The 22193-nt window shown below is 43.2% G+C and overlaps 1 long non-coding RNA gene across 1 annotated transcript; it reads left to right on the top strand.

Moving 5' to 3' along the window:
- Positions 1 to 974: 974 nt before the first annotated feature.
- Positions 975 to 15962, top strand: LOC124226201 (uncharacterized). Its single transcript, XR_006885246.1, has 3 exons — positions 975 to 1051; positions 7781 to 8805; positions 15885 to 15962. It is a non-coding gene; the product is annotated as an uncharacterized LOC124226201 (long non-coding RNA).
- The last annotated feature ends 6231 nt before the right edge of the window (positions 15963 to 22193 follow it).

The raw sequence follows: 22193 nt of genomic DNA, 5'->3' as shown, positions 1-22193 counted from the left end.
AGTTAAATTTGAATTTCAGAAAAACAACAAATAATTCTTTTAGTATAAGTATACATGGGATATATTTATACCAAAAAATTATTTGTTGTTTATGTACTTAAACTCAAAAAATTATCTGTTTATCTGAAATTCAAATTTAACTGCATGTCCTGTATTTTATCTGGCAACCCTCCTAGGCGTTCATGAAAATGGGTTTATGAACTAAAAGCCAGGTTTCCTTGCTTGTAGTTCTAGAGTCTTTTGAACACTCTATGCTTCTTAAATGGATTTATCAAGTTAATTATGTGATACGGAGTAGCATCTTATTAGCGAGAAACTACACAGAAGGCATTGTTTTGTAGAAGCCGAGGTTTACTGTGGGAAAGGAAAAGGCAAGTACGAAGTTGGGTCCTCAGAGTTCAGGCTTCAGGGAGGGGAAGGAAGAAGCACCTAGCACAGATCTTAAGTGTAGTGACTGAAAATAATATTCAGCTGTCACAACTTGGTTTAAAAGTGTGTCTTTCTATCACACTTGCCAGCCTCATGCCTGTGAAACTCAGACAGGAAGTGTATTCCATGACACCAGGCTGACTGTGGCCAGACGTCAATCTTGCTGTTCACTACATTTTAGTGCTGTTATGAAACTCCTAATACACAGCAGTTAAAATCGTCCAATTACAAGGTCTGGCAAGCCCATGTGCATCTCGAAAATATATTTTCCTTTTCTAAAGTCCATTCATTTATCTTAGTATCTTATATCTGAGAGCCCTACATTCACACTGAAAAAAATCCGCAACTTCTGGGGGAAATATGTTGATGTAGTTATTGTTTTCATTATTGTACATCATGTTCATATTGCTATGGGAAAGAGTCCTTTTCCCTTAGAAAGGAAAAATTTCCTGAGAGCTGGTAGTGGAAAGACGTCCAATACAACAGCACCCCCCACTGTTTGTTACAGGAAATGTGTGCTTTTGTGATGACAGGACGACCGAGGCAGTTACAGGAGGTCATCCTAATCCGAGACACATTCCCCCGCCGTCTGAGGAACAGGCGCTGGGGTATCAGAACATAGGTAAGTGATTGGAATTGGGCCTTTTTTTTTTTTTAGTAGCAAAAGTGATATAAGAAATGTCCACTGACTCTAGACAGTAAATGAGAATGGAACTCTAATTCAGCAAAAGTATTTCACTCTGACGTCATAGCAAACGATGTAAGGCTCTTTACCGTGATTCTATTTTCTCTCTCCTTTGCGTTGGAATAGATTCTGACAGACAAAAGAAAATTAAAATCAGATGCAGTTCTCAAAAGACCAGAGGAAGCTGGATTTGTGTGCTGACCCCGTAACCACAGGCTTTGTGAATTTCAGTCGGCTTTGGAGCCGAGGATGGATCCAGCGCCTTGGTTTCTAGTGCTTCTTGTTGTACCTGGAATGGTGAAGTGTCTGTTTATTCCACAGGAAAGCACCCTGTGAGCAGTGCCTTCTATCCCACGTGGCCACCTTTGGCCCATCTCTCATCTCAGCCGAGGATTCTCGGCTCATCTTAGACGCCCTGTTGTTAGCAGTGTGAGGGTCTTTCAAGATCATCTAGTGAAACTTCTTCGTTTTACACTTTATGAGTCCGAGGTGACTTGTCTAAAGTTACTGCAGCATCTATATACAAATACTTTATTTCAACTAGTTGCAGTGTTGCTAATAACTTATTTTGCTTTTAAACTTCTCCGTTTTGGTGGCAAAATTCATGTCCAAGGAGACGTTGAATAAAGAACTTGGGAAGAGGATGCCCGGGTGCCCTTTAAGGTGCTGGACGTATGGTTTTACTGCTTGTAGACTCTGTTTTATTCACGGAAATGTATGAAGTCACAACCCAAACAGATGAATGGTTAGTTTTGGTCTGTTGGTGAATTATTCTTCCATAACACTGGGATGTGAAGTGGAGGGTAAACCATTATACTCAAGGCAGGTCTAGAACAAGGTTAGAATTCTTTACCGGCTCATGTAGAATCGAGGTAGCTTTGTGGCCAAATTAATACGCTTAACACAATGGAAGAATATTTTAGTATAATTAAACAATAGGAGAGATAAGCTAACAGCAGCTGACTTTATTTTTCGTTCACAGACTAAAGAACTCTGCTAAATCTCTGTTTAATTCTCCAGAGTCTTAGGTTTATAAAATTGAAGAATATGAAAAAAAAATCCAAAAATCAAAAAAAAAAACTTGAGTTGACTCTTTTAAAAGGCAAACGTCCTTAAAGCATCTTCATATTGGGCCATGGAGCCAAATGTTTTTAATAAACTGTGGCAAACAGAGCTAAAGAAACTAACTGTGTGGAGGGTGGTCGCTCAGTCATCTAGACTGGAAATCTAGGCAGAAATTCGTTGCAGAGCTACCCTCCTTCACTCAGGCTGTTGTTTTGTCACTAAAGCTACTGTGAAAAGTAGCTGTGGGGCAGTGTGGCCTCTGGTTGTCTAAAAGGTGCCGCATAGACTTCTGTGACCAATTTCCATAAAGTTCTTTCAGCAGTTCAAACTTTATTAAGACTCTTGACAAAAACAGCTGCTAGAATTGCAAAGGAATGTAATAAAAAACATAGAGTCCGAAACAACCAGAGTCTATAACAGCAGTATCCACAGTGGCCAAGCCCCCTGGGGGATGCAAACTGCTCACGGTCCGCGCCCGGCCGGGGCACCCCGAGCGGGCAGGCAGCAGGACACCCAGGCTCGCCAGAGCTCCGAGGCCGAGCGGCCTGCCAGCGCCCCGTTGATAACCTCGTTATGGCCTGGGCAGGATGCCAAGAAGACCCGCCCGCCCGAGCAGGGGCTTTTAAAGAGCGAGGAAACACTGGAGCAAATTCATTTTATGTCGGTTTTATTATGCAGTAAAAAAATCTCCAACACATACTCATTTACTAAAAAGAAAACAATAGATGTTTAGTTGATTGTAGTTTCCATATTAGCATGAAGGGGCACAAGCTGGAGTTAACCAAAGACTCTGAGATGCATTTGGAAATCTTAGGGAAAAATTCAGGTTTGAGTAGAAATGTGCAGTAGGAATTACTGTAGACAATGCGCTACTGTTAAGCTTCTTCGATTTGGGAGAATCTTTGATATATATTTCCTATAATACTAAAATGACGTCTAGATATTTCAGGGAAAAATGGGAACACAACACTGATATTGCTTTCCACGTAAAAAATGTAATGTTCAGAAAACAGAAAATTAGGAAATATAGTTTATTTTTGCAGTTTTGACTGAAATCACACGTTAGGCAGTTAGAAAAGGCTGGTGTGATAAAGGAGGAAAGGGAATTGAAGCTCCTTCCCCCGGGACCCCCTCCCCCCCCAACACACGCAGGGAGTGAAGGAGGGCATCCTCTCCAAGACTCTGGGGTACAGAATCCAGAGTGTAACGTCCAAAGTAGGATGCAGGGACGGGCATGACCGAGATAGGCCAATGGTTACTTATGGACAATCATTTTTGTCTTGGACAAGTGACTTTCTTTACTATGAAAATTGGAGGGAAACACAGCCTCCTGCTGTCTTGAGAGGGCTATGAGCCTACTTGGGGAAATGCTAAATCTGCGGGAATATGGAATGGTGGGCACTCAAGTTCCCCCAGGGCCCAGCTCCAGGGCCCTCTTACTTTATTTACTGTGAGAATGCAACTACCTCTCCTGACTTCAATGTGCGTGTTGTCCCCTGGGTTGTCCAATGCTGTGGTCTTGCCATTCGTTCAACTACTCATTCATTCATTCACTCATTCATTCAACAAACTTCTGTGAGAGCTTATTATGTGCCAGCCACTGTGCCAAGCGATGGGAATACAGAGACAACCTTGCAGCCTCTGTCCTCAAGCACTTGATCGTTCAAAAAGAGACGGACAAGCACAACACAAGTTCTGTGTTACAGGTGGGAGCACAGAGGAAGGCCGACTAACTTGGACTTGGAGGGTTTTGAAAGGGTTCAAAGATGAGGCAACAGTGGACTGAGACCCAGACACAAGGTAGGATTTAGCTAGGGGAGAAGGAGGCAGAGTATGATTCCAGGCTGAAAACTCCTGGACTGTCCTGAGGGGGAGGCCGAGTGCCAGCGCAGGGAGGAGCCGCCAGGGTGGGCCGGTGGGAGTGTGGGCTGGAGGAGGGAGAGAAGGCGGGGAGACGGTGTCTGGAGTTTCGGATGTGGCATGGCTTGGCTCAGGGGGAGGTGGAAATCTCTTTCACAGCGAGGGCGTCTGGCTTGTCGCCCGCTCGGCCTGCACTGCCTGAGGAGGACCTGGGCCTCACCCTTCTCCAAAATCACCTTCTGGTGGAGGTATCTGCTGTTCCCCAAGTCACTGAATCTTCTTAAAGGACGAGTGAGTGGCTTAGTTGTCCAAGTTCACTGAGAGGGTCACAAACTGGGTTTTCTACATACTGGTCTACGTCCTCGCTGGAGGGGCTGATCGGAAGCTGGAAGAGCTCCTTCCTCTCCAAAGCCAGAATTTGAGAAGACACGAGGCTATACCTGTAATCAGGCTCCGTGCGCATCAGCAAGAGGGGGCACAGATCAGCTCTGGCTGACAGATGGCGGAGAGGTGCCTGTGCAGCTCTGGGGGCCTCTGGAGACGGCACCCTTGGGGCCGAGGTCATGTCCCTTAACACTGGACATTGGTGGCTTTGTCTTCTCCAGCAGCCACATCTTGGGTGGACATCAGCATGGGTCAGAAGCTGCAACTTTTTTGGGTGTGTGTGTGTTTATTTTTTTGCTGTTTTAGTGAGAATAATTTACATACCATTTGATCTACCCATTTAAAGTGCACAATTCAGTGGGTTTTGATAAATTATATTATTCAGTTTTAAAAATTGTGGTAAAATATATACAACACAAAATTTGCCATTTTAATAATTTTTAAGTGTACAATTCAGTAGCATTAATTACATTCACAATGTTGTACAACCATCACCACATCTATTTCCAAAACTTTTTCATCACCCCAAACAGAAACTCTGCTTAAAAATGGAAACTTCTGCTAAAGTTATTAAGCAATAACTGGCCCTTTCCCTTTTCCCTGAGCTCTGGTAACTTCTAATCTGCTTTCTGTATCTATGAACTTGCCTATTTTAGATATTCCATGTAAGTGAAATAACGTAATATTTGTCCTTTTATATTTGGCTTATTTGACTTAGTATAACATTTTTAAGGTTCATCCATGTTGTAGCGTGTGTCAGAATTTCATTCCTTTTTATGGCTGAGTAATATTCCATCGTATGGATAAACCACATTTTGTTTATCCTTCATCTGTTGATGGACACTGGGTTGTTTCTACCTTTTGGCTATTGTGAAGAATGCTGCTATGATCATGGGTGTATAGGTATCTGTTCAAGACCTTGCTTTCAATTCCCTTGGGTATATTTCTAGGAGTGGAATTGCTGGGCTGTATGGTAATTTATGTTTAGCTTTTTAAGGAACCACCAAACTGTTTTCCATTCCCACCAGCAACATAAGAGAGTTCTAATTTCTCCACATCCTTGCAATACTTATTTTCCGTTTTAAAAAAATTATTATTAAAGCCGTCCCAGTGGCTGTGAAGAGGTATCTCATTGTGGTCTTGATTTACATTTTCCTAATGACTGATGATGTCAAGCATCTTTTCATGTGCTTGTTGGCCATTTGTTTATCTTCTTTGGAGATATTCCATTCAAGTCTTTTGCTCATTTTTAAGTTGAATTGTTTGTCTTTTTGTTGTTAAGTTGTAGGAGTTCTTTATATATTCTGGACATTAAACCATTATCAATATGTGATTTCAAAATGTTTTCACCAGTTCTGTAGGTTGTCTTTTCACTTTCTTGATAAGATCCTTTGATGGTTACAGCTTTTTCAAAGCAGGTAAAAGGGATTTTCTGCTTTCTTCCCTACCCCGCCTTCGTGCTGCCTCCTTGCTGTATGAAGGCAAACAGTCAAGCAAGCGCTGACAGGGAGGGGACCAGTGGAGACCTTCTCAATCTCGCTTTCTCAAAGAGGCCTTTTCTTTCCCGAGGGTATCACCCTGTAGAATATAAAATTCCTTGTGGTGAATTAATCATTTCCTATTTATGGAGGCTACTTTTCAAAGAAAATATTCCAGTCATCTCACTCCTGGGCGAAGTCCGAAGCCCTGCTGAGTCGTATCTGCATTCGGCGTCACGTGTGCCAGGCTGCCCACATTCCAGGGCAAAGCACCACCCACGCAACCAGAGAAACGCTTCTGTGAAATCCTTCATCTCTCCACTTCCTCGTACTGGGGAAGAGATGCGCGTGAATGTTTCGAATTAAGGCAGGGTGTGGGAACCTAGTCCTGCAGTGAAATGACAGGAACCTCAATGCTGGGGTCATTGCAAAGGGGGCCGTGCATGTTTTCCATCTGAGTCCGGGACTGAACTTGGCGTTCTGCAGAGAGTAGTCAAGTTTCATTAACAGGGTCAGGGCCACTCCAACTCCCCAAGCCCTTTCTCAGCCTGATTCATGCCCACACCTGCTGCCAGCCCTCTCTGTCAGCCGCACCCAGCTCGACAGGTCCAGAGGAAGGCAAGAAAAGATTTGTCCCCTCAGGACTGTGCCAGTGAAACTTAGCCAAAGTTTTGTGTGGTTTTTTTAAAACAGTTTTTCCTATGGAAAATTCTAAGCACATGCAAAAGAAGAACTCCAGGTACCCATCACCCAGTTTCAACAATTATCAAAGCCTGGCCAATCTTGTTTCAGTTTTACCCCCACTCACTCTCCCCTGCCCGGTACCGTTGTGAAGCAAATCCCAAGCCTCATAGAATTCCATTCATAAAGCTTTCAGATTATATTTCTGAAAGATAAGAACTCATAAATTTAAAGATATAAATCTATTGTCACATGTCAACAATATTAACAGTGATTCCTTATTATCATCTGATATCCAGTCATTGCTCACATTTCTAATTGTCTCATCAATATCTTTTAATTATTCTGCTCTCAGTTTGTTTGAGTCATGGATCCAAGGAAGGTTGACACGTTGCCTTTGGTCAATATGTTTCTGTTAATCTATAGATTCCTCTACCCCCATCTCTCTCTCTTTTTCCCTCTAGAAGCATATTTGTTGAAGAAACTGGGTGTTTGTCCTATAGGGTTTCCCAAAACCTCAATTTTGTTAACTGCACCACAATGGTTAACGTATTTCTCTGTTAAATTGGTGGTTGAATCAGCCAGCTCTTTTGGTAAGTATAAAGATGTCTGGAAGTTCAAACTCTGAGGTGTAGCTACATGGGGTTTTAAATAAACCAAGTCTGGCCCTCCAGAGAGGGCGGCACATAGAGTGTTCTGGAGAAGTGGGCCTCATTGCAGCTGAACTACTGAAGTCGGTCTTCAGGAAATATTTGAGAGTGGTGGTTCTCAGAGAGGAATGTTGGCATCGGGGGTGGGGGAGGTTCAGGTGGGACATTCACTTTGTAGCATTTGAAATTTTTATAATGAGAATATATTTAGCATTATTTTTGAAACACAAAAATGAGTTTAAAAATAAAGTAGCGGAAAAAATGAAGACAGTGTATCAGACAGCTTGGCAAGTACTAGATACGTGGTTTGGAGACAGAGATGTGAGCATAAGACAGCATAAGAAAAACCAAAGGCCCTAAGCAGAGGAAAGGACCAGAAGCTCTTTCCATTAGCTTCCATTTCTTCCTTGGGCTAGAGGGACAGCAGGGAAGAGGGCCTGGGTAGTCTCTGGTCCTTGAACATAAACCCCCTTCTTCTCAGACCTGTGAGCATACTATTCCCTGAACATGAATTTTAATCCTCTGCCTCATTGTTTTGTGTTTTTTAGGATTCAATCCTCTCATCTCACACCAGAGATTGGATGCAATTGTAAGATAAGACACAGAAGTCAGACAGGAATGAAAAATCATCGTCTCTGTTGGAAAGTGCAGTTTGGACCAATAGCCACGGGGCTGTTAAAGTAAATAACCCTTGAAATGGCCAAATTTCCCCACCAACCTCACGTTCATCTCTGAACCTCTGGATGGAGAGAACAGAGCAGGACACCACCAACCTGATCTGAAGATGGAGAACTCAGAAGAGGCAGAGGTTGTCTTGCCCATATTTCCTTATCTCGAATGAACCAATTATACAAATATCCCCATAAAACCCTCATTCTTTGGGGAGAAGAGAGTGAGAGAAGCTGAGAGAGTCTTCCCATATTTTTCTGTCCAGAGGAGTGTGTGGAAATTCCATCCCCTCTAGGAAAACCTAAAGAGTTAGGAGTAAATGATGCCCTCTGGCACAGCCTCTATACTTCATTTGATTAATTCGAAATGCCTTCCCGTCTCCTAGGACTCAAAGGAGAAACAAAGTCTTTTAAATGCCTCATCCCGACGACCACGCCACGTTACCATGTGGTTACCTAGGGCCGACGTGCTAGTGCACAACCTGTGCCATGTTCGGACCCTGCCCTTAGGGTATTGGGATCTGGTGGGGAGAAATAGCAAAGACCTCAAGATGAAGGACTGAATGTATATGACAGCTTGTAGGTGCATTAATAATGATGCACTAAAGAAGAAATAGCAAGCTAGTAGAAAGCCCTGAATTTGGATCTGATCTGATTCAAATGCCTTATTTTCTAAGGCAAGAGACCTTCAAATGAAAGGCCCAGTACTGTCCTGTTGCACATGAACAATGAGACGCTAAATCCACAGCTGTGTAAACATGGATCCCATTGCACACTCCGGGTACCCACCCAAGGTGTAGCTTCTCTGCCTGCTGTAGGGTGAGGGCATGGGGACTGCCAAGCCTGGAACTTAGGGGAGCTCAGAGGACCTGCTGCTGTATAATCTCACTTCGTCAGGACTCCAGGTGCTCAAATTTTTTTAAATTTTATTTTTTATGTTTTAAAGATTTTGTTTTTTTTTTCCTTTTTCTCCCCAAAGCCCCCCGGTTCATAGTTGTATATTCTTCGTTGTGGGTCCTTCCAGTTGTGGCATGTGGGACGCTGCCTCAGCGTGGTTTGATGAGCAGTGCCATGTCCGCGTCCAGGATTCGAACCAACGAAACACTGGGCCGCCTGCAGCGGAGCGCACGAACTTAACCACTCGGCCACGGGGCCAGCCCCAGGTGCTCAACTTTTAAATGGAAATCCAGTCTGGTCACATGGCTGTAGCTGAGAAGCACACCAAGTCTTTCTTTAAATCAGGAGTGAGTAGTGCTCAGTCAGAAATTAGAAATGAAAAATCCCATGCCCTATGATTTTTAAAATTTTTTCAAAGTATTAAAACTATACTTCATAATATTTCAAATATAATTGAAAACAAAACCAAAATATACTTATGTATATCCGCTAATCCATACCCATGTCCATGAACGCTGAATCCATTACAGGCTTGAACGTGGATCAGATTGAACCTAGCCATTTTTCATCAGTGGATGTTTCTTTATTACCCTGAAAGCCTTTATAAGATCTAGATGTCTACTGAGCTCCACTCCTCTTCTTATCTTCAAAATTCAGTGGACATTTTTATTTACTTAATGAGTTGGCTTTTCAGATCCTTGGGTTTTAGTTTCTCTTTCCAGGCTGTGGCATCTTTCATGTCCTCAGACCACTGGGGCTCTTGAGTTTCCATCTTTAGACCCTTGAGAATTTCTGTGTCCTGAGGTCTGTCCCCTTTTTGTCCCTTAGCCTGCAACTGCATCCCCTTTCTTTGTTTCACTGATGGCCATTGTCAGTTAATTTATTCATGAAAATGAAAAAAATCACAAAAGAAAACATATCAACTAAATCAAGGCAGAGTAGAGAAATAAAGGAGGAGTTAATGGTAATGTTATGGTAATATCATTTTGATTATTCAAAGAACATTATTTTTCCCCAAGGCAATGAACAAAGATTGTTGATTTGTATGAATGGGCAGTACTCTATCGGAATATCATTATTTATTTTAATTTCACGATTGTAACTTCTTAGGTTAAGTCATTTCAAGGCACAAGTACAGAGGAATAGCAATTAGTTAATTGAAATCCGTGACTGGTATAAAATTACCAGTTTAAAAATCAGTGAAACATAGAAAGATCTTTCTTATTTATACAAATTAGGACTGAAAGGTTACGTTGTCTTGGCCAAGGACCCAGTTGAAAAAGTAAAGGGTAATTCAACCTCATGTAATTCCCCAGTTCAAGCTGTGAAACACTGCACCTATTTTGTTTTGGTATAGAACGGTTAACTGAGGCACAGATGTTTCATAGTCACAGTGTATACAGCAGGCCTGGAAATGTGAGGATTGTTCAGTATCTCAGAATTAACTTTTCAGTGATAAAAGTCAGAGAAGGAGGGAGAGAAGATGAGAGAGAAGCAGAAGGAGGAGGAGAAGAAAAAGAAAAATCTTTGCCATAAATCTTTCAGGGGCAGGCAATTTTTATAAAGCAGAGCTTGGATCAACTCTGGAAAGCCTCCTAAATCCCTGATAAGGTGCCCAGATGTTCTAATGAACTTTCCTGGGGGTTTTGTCATTTCAAGTTTATGTATTTTGCCGGAGGGCCAAAGACTGGGACGTTCCCAGCATCTGCTGTGGAGTCTTTAAAGAAGCCCCTTTCTCACCTCTGGACATTGAGTGCCCGCTGGAGAGGCTGCAAATTGGATCAGCCTGATAGAAACTGTAGTCAGGCCTGGAAGCAATATTCCTGCTCACTTTCCCAGGAACAGTGTTCCAAGAAAGGATTCTTGGGCTCCTTCCACTAGCAGGCGATGGGCATTTGTGCAGACAGAGTGCAGGCTGCCTTCTAAACCCCCCATGCATTTTCAAGTCTGCTCCTTAAAGCTCTGAGCAATGGAAAGTCACTCAAAAACCACTTATCCCTAGTTGGCTGGTTAATGTCCCAGGCTTTTGGGATTTAGAGATGAATAAAGAGGGTCTCTGTCCTGGGGGAGCTGACAGGTGTGTAGAGGGAGATGTATGAAAGCTGACAAAGACAGTGACATGCCAGAAGCACAATTAGGGCATTCTCTTCCTGAGGTTCTGAGATCCACAGCCTGAAGCTCCTATCGGTAGGTTTAATGGCTTCTGGCCCCTGGGATTTCCTTCTCCTTTCTTGTAGGTGCACGGGCTACGAGATCTACTTAATGCATTTCGCTGAAGAAAGATTTGTCATTAGTTATTTGTCCTTGTCTGATTGCTCTAAATTTTGTAAAATCTACAGTTGGGAAGAAGCAAATGACTTAGATAATATACTGAATGTCAGTCATCTGAGCTATGAAGTGATTTTCAAACAGCTAGTTCTTATTTGGGAACGGGTTCAAAGTATACCGAAGAAATTCTATTGTCCTACCCAAAAAGCATCAAGTTTCATCATTGAATTAGAGGTATTTTACTTCAAATGAAGCTATATACTGGTTTAAAAAATTAGATCAGCCTTCATTTAATGTTAACTACAAAAAGATGGATTTGCATCAGAATCTGTCGGTCTTTCTCACTGTTCTTAACGTTATATTGCCTTTACATTCATTTAATGCACTAATAGACTATTAGATCTGGAAGACAGCTTGGTCCCAGGATGGCAAATACTTTTTATTTCAAAAGCTAATATTAGTGGTTGGTAGTGGCTGCCTGGAGCCCTGGGTTGAGAAGGATTCTGAGTTGACGTTGGAGCTCAGTGTCATGATTGATTAATGATGACTGATTAATGATGTCCGCCATGGACATAGAAATGATGAGAGGTGGCAATGTCTCATCTTTGCTAACTTCCTTATGTTATGGATAAGAAAACATATGCCCAGAATCTATTGACTTACAAAAATTCCCAGTGTGAGATAGTTGCAGAGCTTGGAGTAGAACTTGTGTTTTCAGCTGGAAGAGGATCTAGCAGCCAGTGTGGATATACACACCAATTAGCCATGGGCTGTGCAAAGGCACACTGTGGGCTCGAGGAGAGGTGTTATAGCTTTAGTTGAGTTTATTATCCACCAGAGGCAATTGTTTAGAGGTGGATGGGGTAAAGGAGAGCCAGACTTGACTGAGGTGTAGAGAATGACTGGGAGGGATGTGCTCTGGCACACAGGAGGGGCAAAAGTATGCCTTGCACGAGTGGCTGGTGATTAGTCACACTTGGTTCCAACCGAGTTCCAAACCTGGCTTATCTTTAACACTCAGTCTACCTCAAGACAAACAATATAGAGGAGAGAAAAACACTTTGGGGTCATTTGAAAATGCCTACATCACAGCTCGAGTGACAAGGGCAGCAATAGAGCAGAGGAGCTGGGTGCCAGGCCCTCTGCTAACCCCTCTCTCCATGGTGCAAAAGGGACCGTTGCTAGACATTCCTTGTCAGGATTTAGAAACTGTTGTTTTGTTCTAGAAGTTCTTTATTCTGTAACTTCTCCAAACCCAGGAGCTTGCCCCTAGACGTCAAGAAGTCTTTAGAATTCCAACATCTGAATTGGGCTGAAGGAATAGCATATTGGGAAGAAGAGAGAATTCCACTGTGGAGATTTCTATGCTGAGCAGCAATATTTGAGGTCTAGGATAAGAAAAAGCTAAACAATTATGTCAGCATGAGAAAAGTAAAGCAAACACCAACAAGCACTTCAGGACCCTACGTCGTCAGTGTGCCATCTACCTGAGCAAGATGCCATTTCTGAATTCCATCCTGAAATCCTAAGAGGAAACGGATCTCGGTTCTTCAGTGAACCGCAATCCAGGTGTGGGGTATTTCAGGTATCTACAGCTGCCTGTGTTCTGACAAGATGCGAGCTCCAACTCTCCTCTCTGTTCTGTGGCACGTAGTTCTGGTTTACATCTTAGTTGTCCTTGTCTGCCACCTATCTTATTTGCCCTATAACCCAAACCTTATCTGCCCTTTCAGATTCTGACCTCTCTCTTTTATGGAGGGTTGCCTCAGAATCTCACTTGCTGAAGCTCTCCTTCCAGTTTTTGAACAGCTGCCACATTTACCCTGCACCTATTCCTAGAACCACCGTCACTGGTATAATGCAGCTATTCTGACTACAGTTCTGTGGTGCAATGAGCAGACTTGTCTGAAAGTGCTCATGGGGGTAGACTCTGTGTTCCTGATTGACAAACTCTCTGGTACCAGGGGACCCCTATTTTCCAGCAGGAAGAGCTGCCCTCCATCTGCTTGCCCTAGGACCCGGGATTCTTCCCCTTGTAGGGGAGACTGCCGTTCCCTCCAAGCCGCTACAGTCTCCAGGCTCAGGTGGCTGATATTTTGCAATAGCTGTGTAATCCTGTAAATAGCTGACGTCCCAAACCCAGACTGCCTGGCACCGAGCAGCCTGTTTTTTCCCCCACTGACAGGAATGCTTTGCCGTGATGGACCTATAACAGGGAGACCTGCGTCATGGAGGGCTGCCTCCTCTGGACCCCCACTGCAGGTCCAGCGGTGCCCTGGTTCTGGCCCATGTCTCTGTGAGACGTTGGGAACTTTGGGGACAATATGCTTTCTCTCTTCTTGTTGACCCTTGGCCAAATAATGTTTTCTAGTGAAGTCAATTCCTTAGCTCATATTGTGTAACTTCTGGAATTTCTCCCAAACCTCCGTGCGTGACCAGTGGAGACTCAAACAGGATCTTGAGGAGCATGAAGAAACCCACCTTGCATGACAATGTCTTATCTCCCAGGATGGAGCCTGGGTAGCATCTCTTGCTGAGTGAGGAATCTAGGGAAAAGAGATGTGAAGAGAGCCCAGAAGAGCAGAGTGGCTGTGAGAATACCAGCAATGACCGAATGAAGGGTGGCAGTGGGGGAAGGAACACTTAGATGGCAAAGTCACAAAATAAGCTCAGAACGGAGTCCTAGTCCTGTCCCTGTGTGCACTTAAGCAAAGATACTCAAAGTCTCCAAATCTCATCAATATCACGGAAATATAATGTTTTTCCTACATATGACTTGAGGTTCTTAGGTCCTCTCAATCTGTCTGCTAAGTGACCCCTTGTCCCTCAACACTCGTTTTCCCTTTGGCTTCCATGAACATACCCTCGTTTCATATTGCACACGTTCTGAGGGCTCTTAGTTTTTCCTTCTCCATCTGCTTCTTTTGACCTCTTCTCCTCTTAGTCTGCTCTCCTCCTAAGACGGCCTTGTTTGCCTCACTGTGCCAGGCCAGATCCTCTCCAAGACAGCCACTGCGTGTCATCCACTTTGGGCCAGCCAATACTGTGCCTGTCTCCCAGCTGATATTTACTGAAATTAGTTAAGGAGGAAACAAAGACATGGATTGAAGAGTATGAAGTGCTGTAGTAAAGTAATATTAAGATCTTGTGGGGTCTATGGACGCTCTAGTGACAGAGGAGGGTGAAAGTACAAACGTGTGAATGCTGGGAGCATGATGAGTTTCCGTCAGTGTAGGTGCCGTGGCCCTGAGAACGTGCCTCACAGGCCAGCAGCTCCAGGAGTGTAACGGGCCCGGGCCCAGCTGCTGGCTCTGAAATCCATTGCTGTGCTTCCCCCTTTCCTTTGAGCCCTTGCTTCCATAGGCTGCTCCCAGCCAATGCTTGAATAGGGGGGATACTGAGGCAGGCCTGTTCCTGGGAGACCCAGGACTCCTCTGATGCACAACATTGTCTGGACTTTGTGTGATGGCCTTGTGGAGACGTCATCAGATTGCAGAGTGTTTTGGGATGCTGCCACCGACCTCTGCTCCTTCTTTCCTCAGGGCCCGCCTTGCGTCCCAGTCTAATGGTGCTCCCAGCCTCACCTGGCTCTTCCCACTCCTACAAGTGTTTCCTCCATAAAGTTCTTGCATGCTTCACCCTGTCTTAGACATAGTTCTCTGAGACCTGGACTAACAACAGGCATTGCATTTGGGTAAGTGTCAGCAGAGGCATTAAGGAAACTTCAAGTGTCACCTCTAAAATTTTGAAAATTTGAACTCTATGACAAATCAACAATATCTGCTGTTTCCTGTTCCTGGGCAGTAACTTAGACCAATAGCCGATGTCTGTAGAGCTACAGGATGAATCAGGTTTGCAAGACAATTAAACATTTCTTAAATGCGCGCAAGAAAAATGTGACAGAAAATAAGTTAAGATATATGAAAAGCATGTCACAAAATTTTCTTTCATCTAGCTCAAGCAACTCTATTTCATAAAAGCATTGCAGGGGTAGTTATTTGGAAATTCTGATGATCAAATGAAGACTGTTGAGAACTCTGTACAGATGCTAAAGCTCAGCCTCCACTAGGCGATCTTGGAACTGTTGTTGATTGAAATAATTCTAAGTTATATGGTGAAATGCTGAGTCTGTTGAGGAGCAGGACTGGACTACTCCAACAGGTGCTAACCATTTGCTCAGTGGGGTGTGGGACGGCTCACAGAAATGGGGGGAGGGGAACTGATCTGGCCACCTGATAGGTGTGATTTTCACAGTATCTCTATGAAGCATTTATTATTATCCCCGTAACACAGATACGAAAACTGAAGCTGAGGGTAGTTAACTTAGGCAGCAGTCAGTGGAATTTGACTCCCTGGTGGTTTCGCCTAGACTTCCCTGCATTCACACCTCTAGGGCCTTTGTCATCTCTCCCACTGACTTGGCGTCCAGTGGTCTGCTGGGTGGTTTGAGAAGGGCAGCTCACTGGGTAAGAAGATGCTAAATTGCCCTGCATTGGAGAGACAGAGTCTGTGTCCTTCTGCTTCTCTGCTCTCAGCGCCCAGCCCCTGCCGGCACGGCTGAGATCCTCCATAAGGTTGCGGAGTTGAAATGAATTGAGTGGCAGTTTAATGCAGGACAGTCTCTCCAGTGTTTAGAAACCATGTTTGCTTGTTTGTTTTTTCTTTGGCTTGGTTTTCCTTTAAGTTTTGAGCTTGTGGGTCCCTGAGGTTTTCAAAGGCTAGATTCGTTCAGCAACTACACGACTGCCACGCTCTGGAATCGTCTCACTTCCAAAAGCAGGCACGCTTACCAAACCGTATGTCCTGTTCTTTACCCTAGAAAATACAGGCAGTCAGCAAAGCAGGTTGTCAGTCCTTGTGCTCTGAATTACAGCCAACTGACCCGAAGGAATCCTGACAGTCCTAAATATGGGACAACTTATTTTCTTGATGAGGTATGTGAATACGTCTTTTGAGCTACTTGACCCTTTTGTCCATGCCTTAAGAAAGGTTGTTTTAAAAACGTTTAAAAAGCATATTTTTTCTTAATACACAAGAGATATGTTCATTGTAGAAACATAAGATATACAAATAAGGAAAACAAAGAGAATGTAAAAGCTCCCGAGATTCCACCATCCAGAGGTCACCATTATTTACACTCGAGTAGACACCTCTAGCCCTCTGATATGTCTGTTCCCAGCGTGCCAGCAACCTTTCTGCTGGTACCATGGAACTGACATTCCTCCTTATAATACATTGGTGTTGGAGGTGGGTAATTTGTGATTTTAAGACACTCACAGCAAGAATTGGTTAATATCTGTTTTTCTACTTGTTAGAATACATGGTGATAAATTCTTCACGTCTTTAATCGGGGCATTCTGTATTTTGATACAGTTATTTTAAAATTTTTTATCGGTTTGTACATGCTACTCTGTAATATATATATATTTTACTTAAAATCATGTTGTGAACATTTTTCTATGTTAATACACGTTAACCTACACCACCATTTTAAATGGCAGAATGTCACCCACATTCTGCGCGTGCTATTTATTTAACCAGTCACCTGTTAGCGGATCTTTAGTCTTTGCAATTATGAGCAGTGCTTCTAGGAAAATCATTTTACTAAATCTTTAGTTTTTTTCCCCTAAGATATATTCCTCAAAGCAGGATTTCTGAGTCAAAGGGTATGCACATTTCTAAGGTTTAAAAAACTTTTGCCAAATAGCCTTACAGAAAAGTTGTTCTTACAACTTTGATAGCAAATATTTTATTTTTGTATTTTTAGTTTTATATTTATTTTATTTTTAAAATTAGGAATTTTGTTATTCCTTGTTACTTTTTCCATGGTCGGTTTGCTAGAAAATGAACCTGCTCTTCTTCAGAGGGAATTTCTGGGTCTTTGATGTCTCTGGCTGGAAATGCCAGTTTTAAAATACAGGTTTTATTATTATTCAAGGATGGTGGGGACAATAGATCAGAAGACAACTGCCATTGAAAAGATAGGTTGTTACACACAGTTCCTAAGAGGAGGGGTCACACCAGGAGGTGCAGGGCCACCAGGGCCAGTCAGAGGGGGCTGTGGCAAGAGCCTTCATCCTGCTTTCTGGCTGAAGGAAGGGGTGAGGCAGGGTGAGCAGGCTCAGGATTGGCCAGGATGAAAAGTTTCAGAGGGCTCTGGGGCGGAGGGGCTGTCCTTAGTTGTCTGATACCTGGCTGTGGGGTGGTAGGCAGGGGATAGTGGCCCGGAGTGTGAGCGCCGTGCGTGGAGGAGGTGGTGGGAGTGTGGGCTCCGGATTGGTTGGTTTGCATATTCAAGGCTTACTTGCAGGTGGGTCCTTTACTATCTCTAGGAACTGGCTAACTTTGGGAGGGGCAGTCCCTCCAAGGTCAGCAAGGACCCAAGATGCCAAAGTATTGGAACACAGACAATAAATGGCACGGTTAATACAGTCTGTCACTGGCTCACAGGTGCTGTGTGTTGAGAGATTGCCTGAGTGTGTAGAAGGATTTCTGGTCAAGCGGGATGGCTCAGGCTGGAACGCCTCCTTTACTGTACAGGGAGAGCGAGAGCAGCCGTCACTGCTGCAGGCCCAGCTTGGATGATGAATGACAACTCCTTGTAGGGATCCCCCACGCAGTGCTGCACACCTAGGTGGCATCCCCACTGCTTATCACAGACATCTTTACTGACAGTAAGATGGAGCCTCTGAATACATTGCTTAAAATGTGGGCAATGCTTTTGAACTCCTAACTAGTATTTACTTTAGGAATGCTCCAAATCTCTTAAAACAGGAGAGTGAAGTCTTGCTATTTAGAGTTCACTTTTTATCACTACATATTCTATTTTTGAAACATTTCTTATCCATTTTATTTAGCCAAGGCTCTTTGCCAAGGAGTGTCCATTCACCCCACTGCTATGTGAGACCATGCTTGCTGTGAGCTCAGTTTCTTCGATTCCTCTCCTGCCGTCACCCGCTCCCTCTGAAAAACACAGTTAATTGATGGTGAATTGGGCCGTGAAGCCCATTATTGGAAGTGATGGAATACAGAAGGATTTATCGGCTGGATTTTTTTTCTTCTTCAAGAATTACAAGCTAACCCCAAATTATAGCAAGAATTCTTAAGGTTCAATAATTAAAAGCAAACGGCAGCCCCCTCGGAAAGAAAAAGCGTGGTCTGGAAGATATCTTTCAAATTGAAGCAGATTGTGTAACTCCCAAATATTATGGATACAAATTAGCTATATTTGATCACTGGGTCTTATTTACCCTAATTGTCTTCATTTCTGTGGTTTTCTCATACATTTTGTTTAGAGCACACTTGGTTTAGCAGCTCAATGCTGGAGTCTGTGGCAGTGGGGAGAACAGGCCTCAAATTATGAGAGAGAGAGAGAGAGAGGCCTTTGTCAGGAGATATGTGTTTTTCCTCAAAGACATGGAAGTCTTATAAATTCAGACCAAAGATATGTTAAAACCAACGAATTTTGTTCTGTGAAATGTTTTGCTTGTCTCTTGGAATGATTGATGTGAACCTGAGAAGAAGCTGAAATTTGAGCAGCCAGGAATTAGGACCTTATCTAAAACGGAGGCAAAAACTCCAGACCACTACAGTTGAGAAACGAGGTTAGAAATCTCCTGAGAAGCAGCTTTCCCACAAGATGTCTGATGCTTCTTGGTTCTGAATGGATGAGAAATGCGGTAAGAATGTACCATTGCTTTTAGTATCTTTTGTCCCTTTCTCTGGTTTTGGGTGAAAGTAGGACACCAAAGATGCAAACAACCAAATAAACAAGTGTCCTCAGGGGACCACTGTGGGTCTCGGGCCATGCTGGTTTGGATTGCGGGAAATGTCAAAGGCCAGTTCTCTTCTCCAGGCTTTTTTTCTGTTCCCAGAACTTCTGCCTGCAGTGGATGTGGCACTTGTTATTGCCGTGGATGGCTTGGCAAGCTCTCCCCTCTGGAGACCTGAATTCAAATTCTGGCTCGGTTCAAAAGGGGGAAAAATGCTGGTGGTCTCTACCCGGACTCTTGAGGGCTTCTGTCCACATAACCCTTCTACCCTGCTGCCCCCGCTCTGTTGAGCTGGTGTTGGTCCCTAGGAAAGTCCCGGTGCAGAAATGGAAGAGGTGCTGTGTGGGAGATGCTGGCAGGAAGCCTGCTTTCATCACATTTGCCTGTAGCCTGAAATTAGTCCTTTGTGTGTCATGAGCATTGTGTTCCAGCGTCCTCTTCACCAGGTCTTGACCATACACACTGTTGGCAGGAATAAATGCCGTGATATAGATGAGCTGCATCTGTATTGCCACATCTGTACACCGGAGAGGAAACAGAGAAATTTATGTGCCTAGGAGTGAGTGTGGGTGTTTATAAATGTGTGTGTGTGTGATGGAATTATGGTGATCTTAGGAGAATTTTTGGCTTCATAATGGGTCACAAATAGCTGGTATCTCTGACAAGCTAAGAATCATTGCATCAATCTTCCTATGACAAATCAGTTTTTCTCCAAAATGTTCTATTCCTGGGGAATGCATTTCATTTCTTTGTCTTTAGACCAATGATACAGTAAACACAGCCCTTAGTGCATCGAGCGTCGGGGCCAAACCTCAGCCCAGGGCCCAGACCAGACTCCTGTACTCCTGTTCTGGCCACGCTGGATGCAATGGATCTCCCTTGGAAGAGGCAGCTTATCCTCCTGAGGGGGCTTCCCTGGGGGTAGCTGAGGCGGTGGGGCCAGCTTACTCTGTTTTTTTCTCTTGGATGCAAAGTTCGTTTTTTTCCTCTCTCTCCAAAAGAAAACTCCAATATTATAGATGCAAGGAAAAGTTTTTAATTATTTGGTTTTTTCTATCCATATAGGTCAGCTGGATCTCACAAGCTTTCCAGATTGGCTTTTGAGACAGATTTTGTTGATTCTGAGATTTATCCTGTTGTCTACTCCAGGAGAGAAAGAGGTGAGGGGAGAGTTTGGCTGGGCGGAAGGAAGTAAGGATTGCTAAAACTGGTTCAGAAAATGTCCACTCAAGCGTTTGGTTCTCCCATGGCCACTGGGGACAGAGAATTCTATAAAGATCATGAGGTTTCCCAAAGATTTCCTTCTGTTTCTGTGAGGAATTTGTTTAAGATCAGACATAATTTAATAATACTTTGCTTTAAGATGACAATATATGACTCTGTAGTTATCACTATGCCTTCTATCTTTTAATTTTTATTTCTATTGGCTAGAAAACCGCTCAACTTCCTCCACTGATCACAATTTATTATTAGTTATTTGGTGTATGAGAATAATCTTTGTTAAAAATAAATTATGTTTGAATTTATTTTATAGCTCAGTATCCAGCAACAAAAATCAATATCTATATCTGTCTGTCTACTTATCTGTCCATCTCTCCAACACTTGTTCAGTTTCATTATTTTAGGCTGATGATACTCATTTATTTAGTTCTTGCTTGTCTCCAACTTGTGGTAACATAATCTTTCATAAAACATATCTTAACAAGTTTGTAGTTTACAGTGTATAGATTTAGAGTCTCACAAAACCAATGATTTATTTAAGTTCATTAGTTTTTATTCTAGATGTGTTTCTGCCACTAAGAAGCTTATTAAATCAATAACCATAATTGGAGCTGTTCATTCATTTTCGATGAAGCCACAGACCCAGCATATGTGAGTGCAGGTAGCATATATGCCTTTCTGCATCACCACTCAGAGGTGAATGTCTGCTTGAAGTAGAGGAAAGTTGTATCAAAATTACATTTACTTTTGTGAATTTGACTTTATGAGTTCAGCATAAAGAAAAAAAAATATTAAACACTGGTCAGTTACACCCACTCATGTACTCCGTACCCCGGAGTGAACCCAGGCGGGTGGACCTGGATGCCCCGTGCCCTCGGTTGTGTAAGACCACGTGTGCCCCTCATGGTATAAACATCCCACGACCTGAGTGTGATTCTAGGGCTTAAAGAGAAATGGCCTCTAAACCTACATCAACAACTTCATTTGGCGGCCAACCCAAGAAATAGCCAGGCTTCCAACAGTGAAGGAAATCCCAGAATGTCCCATGTGGGGCTTTCTGAGGATTGTTCAAGGTGACTCCCTCTTTCTCTCTTATGTACTGATTTTAGAAGCTAACAGTAGGGGAGATGAAACTCCACTACAAAATTACTGACAGATGGATGGTATTTTCAGCATCATTTGAATTTCCTGGTTAGTTTCTTTCTCACGTCTACTTCTGTGATGTTTCTGTGATCCTTCTCTGAACTTCAGCCTACACTCAGCATGTGCCCATCGCTGGCTGAGAAATCCCAAGGTGAAGAGATCAGTACGTTAAAAAGTCAGAACAAAAGCCAGCAGAGTTTATCAGTCTTCGTGTGGCTCAAGGTAGCACTTTAGCCAAAGCTGTTTTTGAAACAGAAAATAATTCAGTTCTGTTACATGTGCAATTCTCACAGAAACTTCTGCCTCAAAGGCCCCCTTTTCAAGAGTTTCTAAGGAGCAGCCACATTCTACTCCAACATTAGGCCTAACCCAACCACCACTTTTTAGTTTCTGATATTAAAAGAACCATTTGATAAACATACACACTGCCCTGAATTGAGCTGGGCTGTGAATTTTATCATTAGCTATAGCTCTTATGTCATAGAGCTAATTGCCTTCAGAATTTCTTCAGCTTCTTCAGTCACCCACTAAATGTTAAAAATAGATCATTCAAAATTATAGGGTGAATTTGGGCAACCCTGAGTATACAAGATAATGCATTTCTTTTGGGCTGAATGATCTGAGTTGACTTTTTATGGAATTAGAATGTAAGTGATAGATTGAGACTCTCTAACTTTCTCTTTTTTGGTTATTGTTCAATGATCATCTGAAATCTAAAGTGCATTTGCACCATGGTTAATCAGAAGATTCACACTAATGTCATAGGCCATGCCAATTCTGGTGTACAAGGTCATGCTGACGGGGAGATAAGAGGTGGAGTGGTGGCAGCGGTGAGGTCCTCACGTTGGCCAGACCCCTCCCCAGCTCTCCAGATGTTTTCCAGCTGTTACCTTGGGCTGGCCTATTCCTTCTCAGCACCCCTGGGAACACCACTTTAGGGAAAAGGACCATCTTCCCCCACTTCCCATCCCCAGACTGCACAACTGCAGCGT

The sequence above is a fragment of the Equus quagga genome, chromosome 15 (assembly GCF_021613505.1).
Source record: "Equus quagga isolate Etosha38 chromosome 15, UCLA_HA_Equagga_1.0, whole genome shotgun sequence".
In the NCBI taxonomy this organism is placed as follows: Eukaryota; Metazoa; Chordata; class Mammalia; order Perissodactyla; family Equidae; genus Equus; species Equus quagga.
Note: the sequence above shows the minus strand (reverse complement) of the source record. Positions and strands in the feature narration are given on the sequence as shown.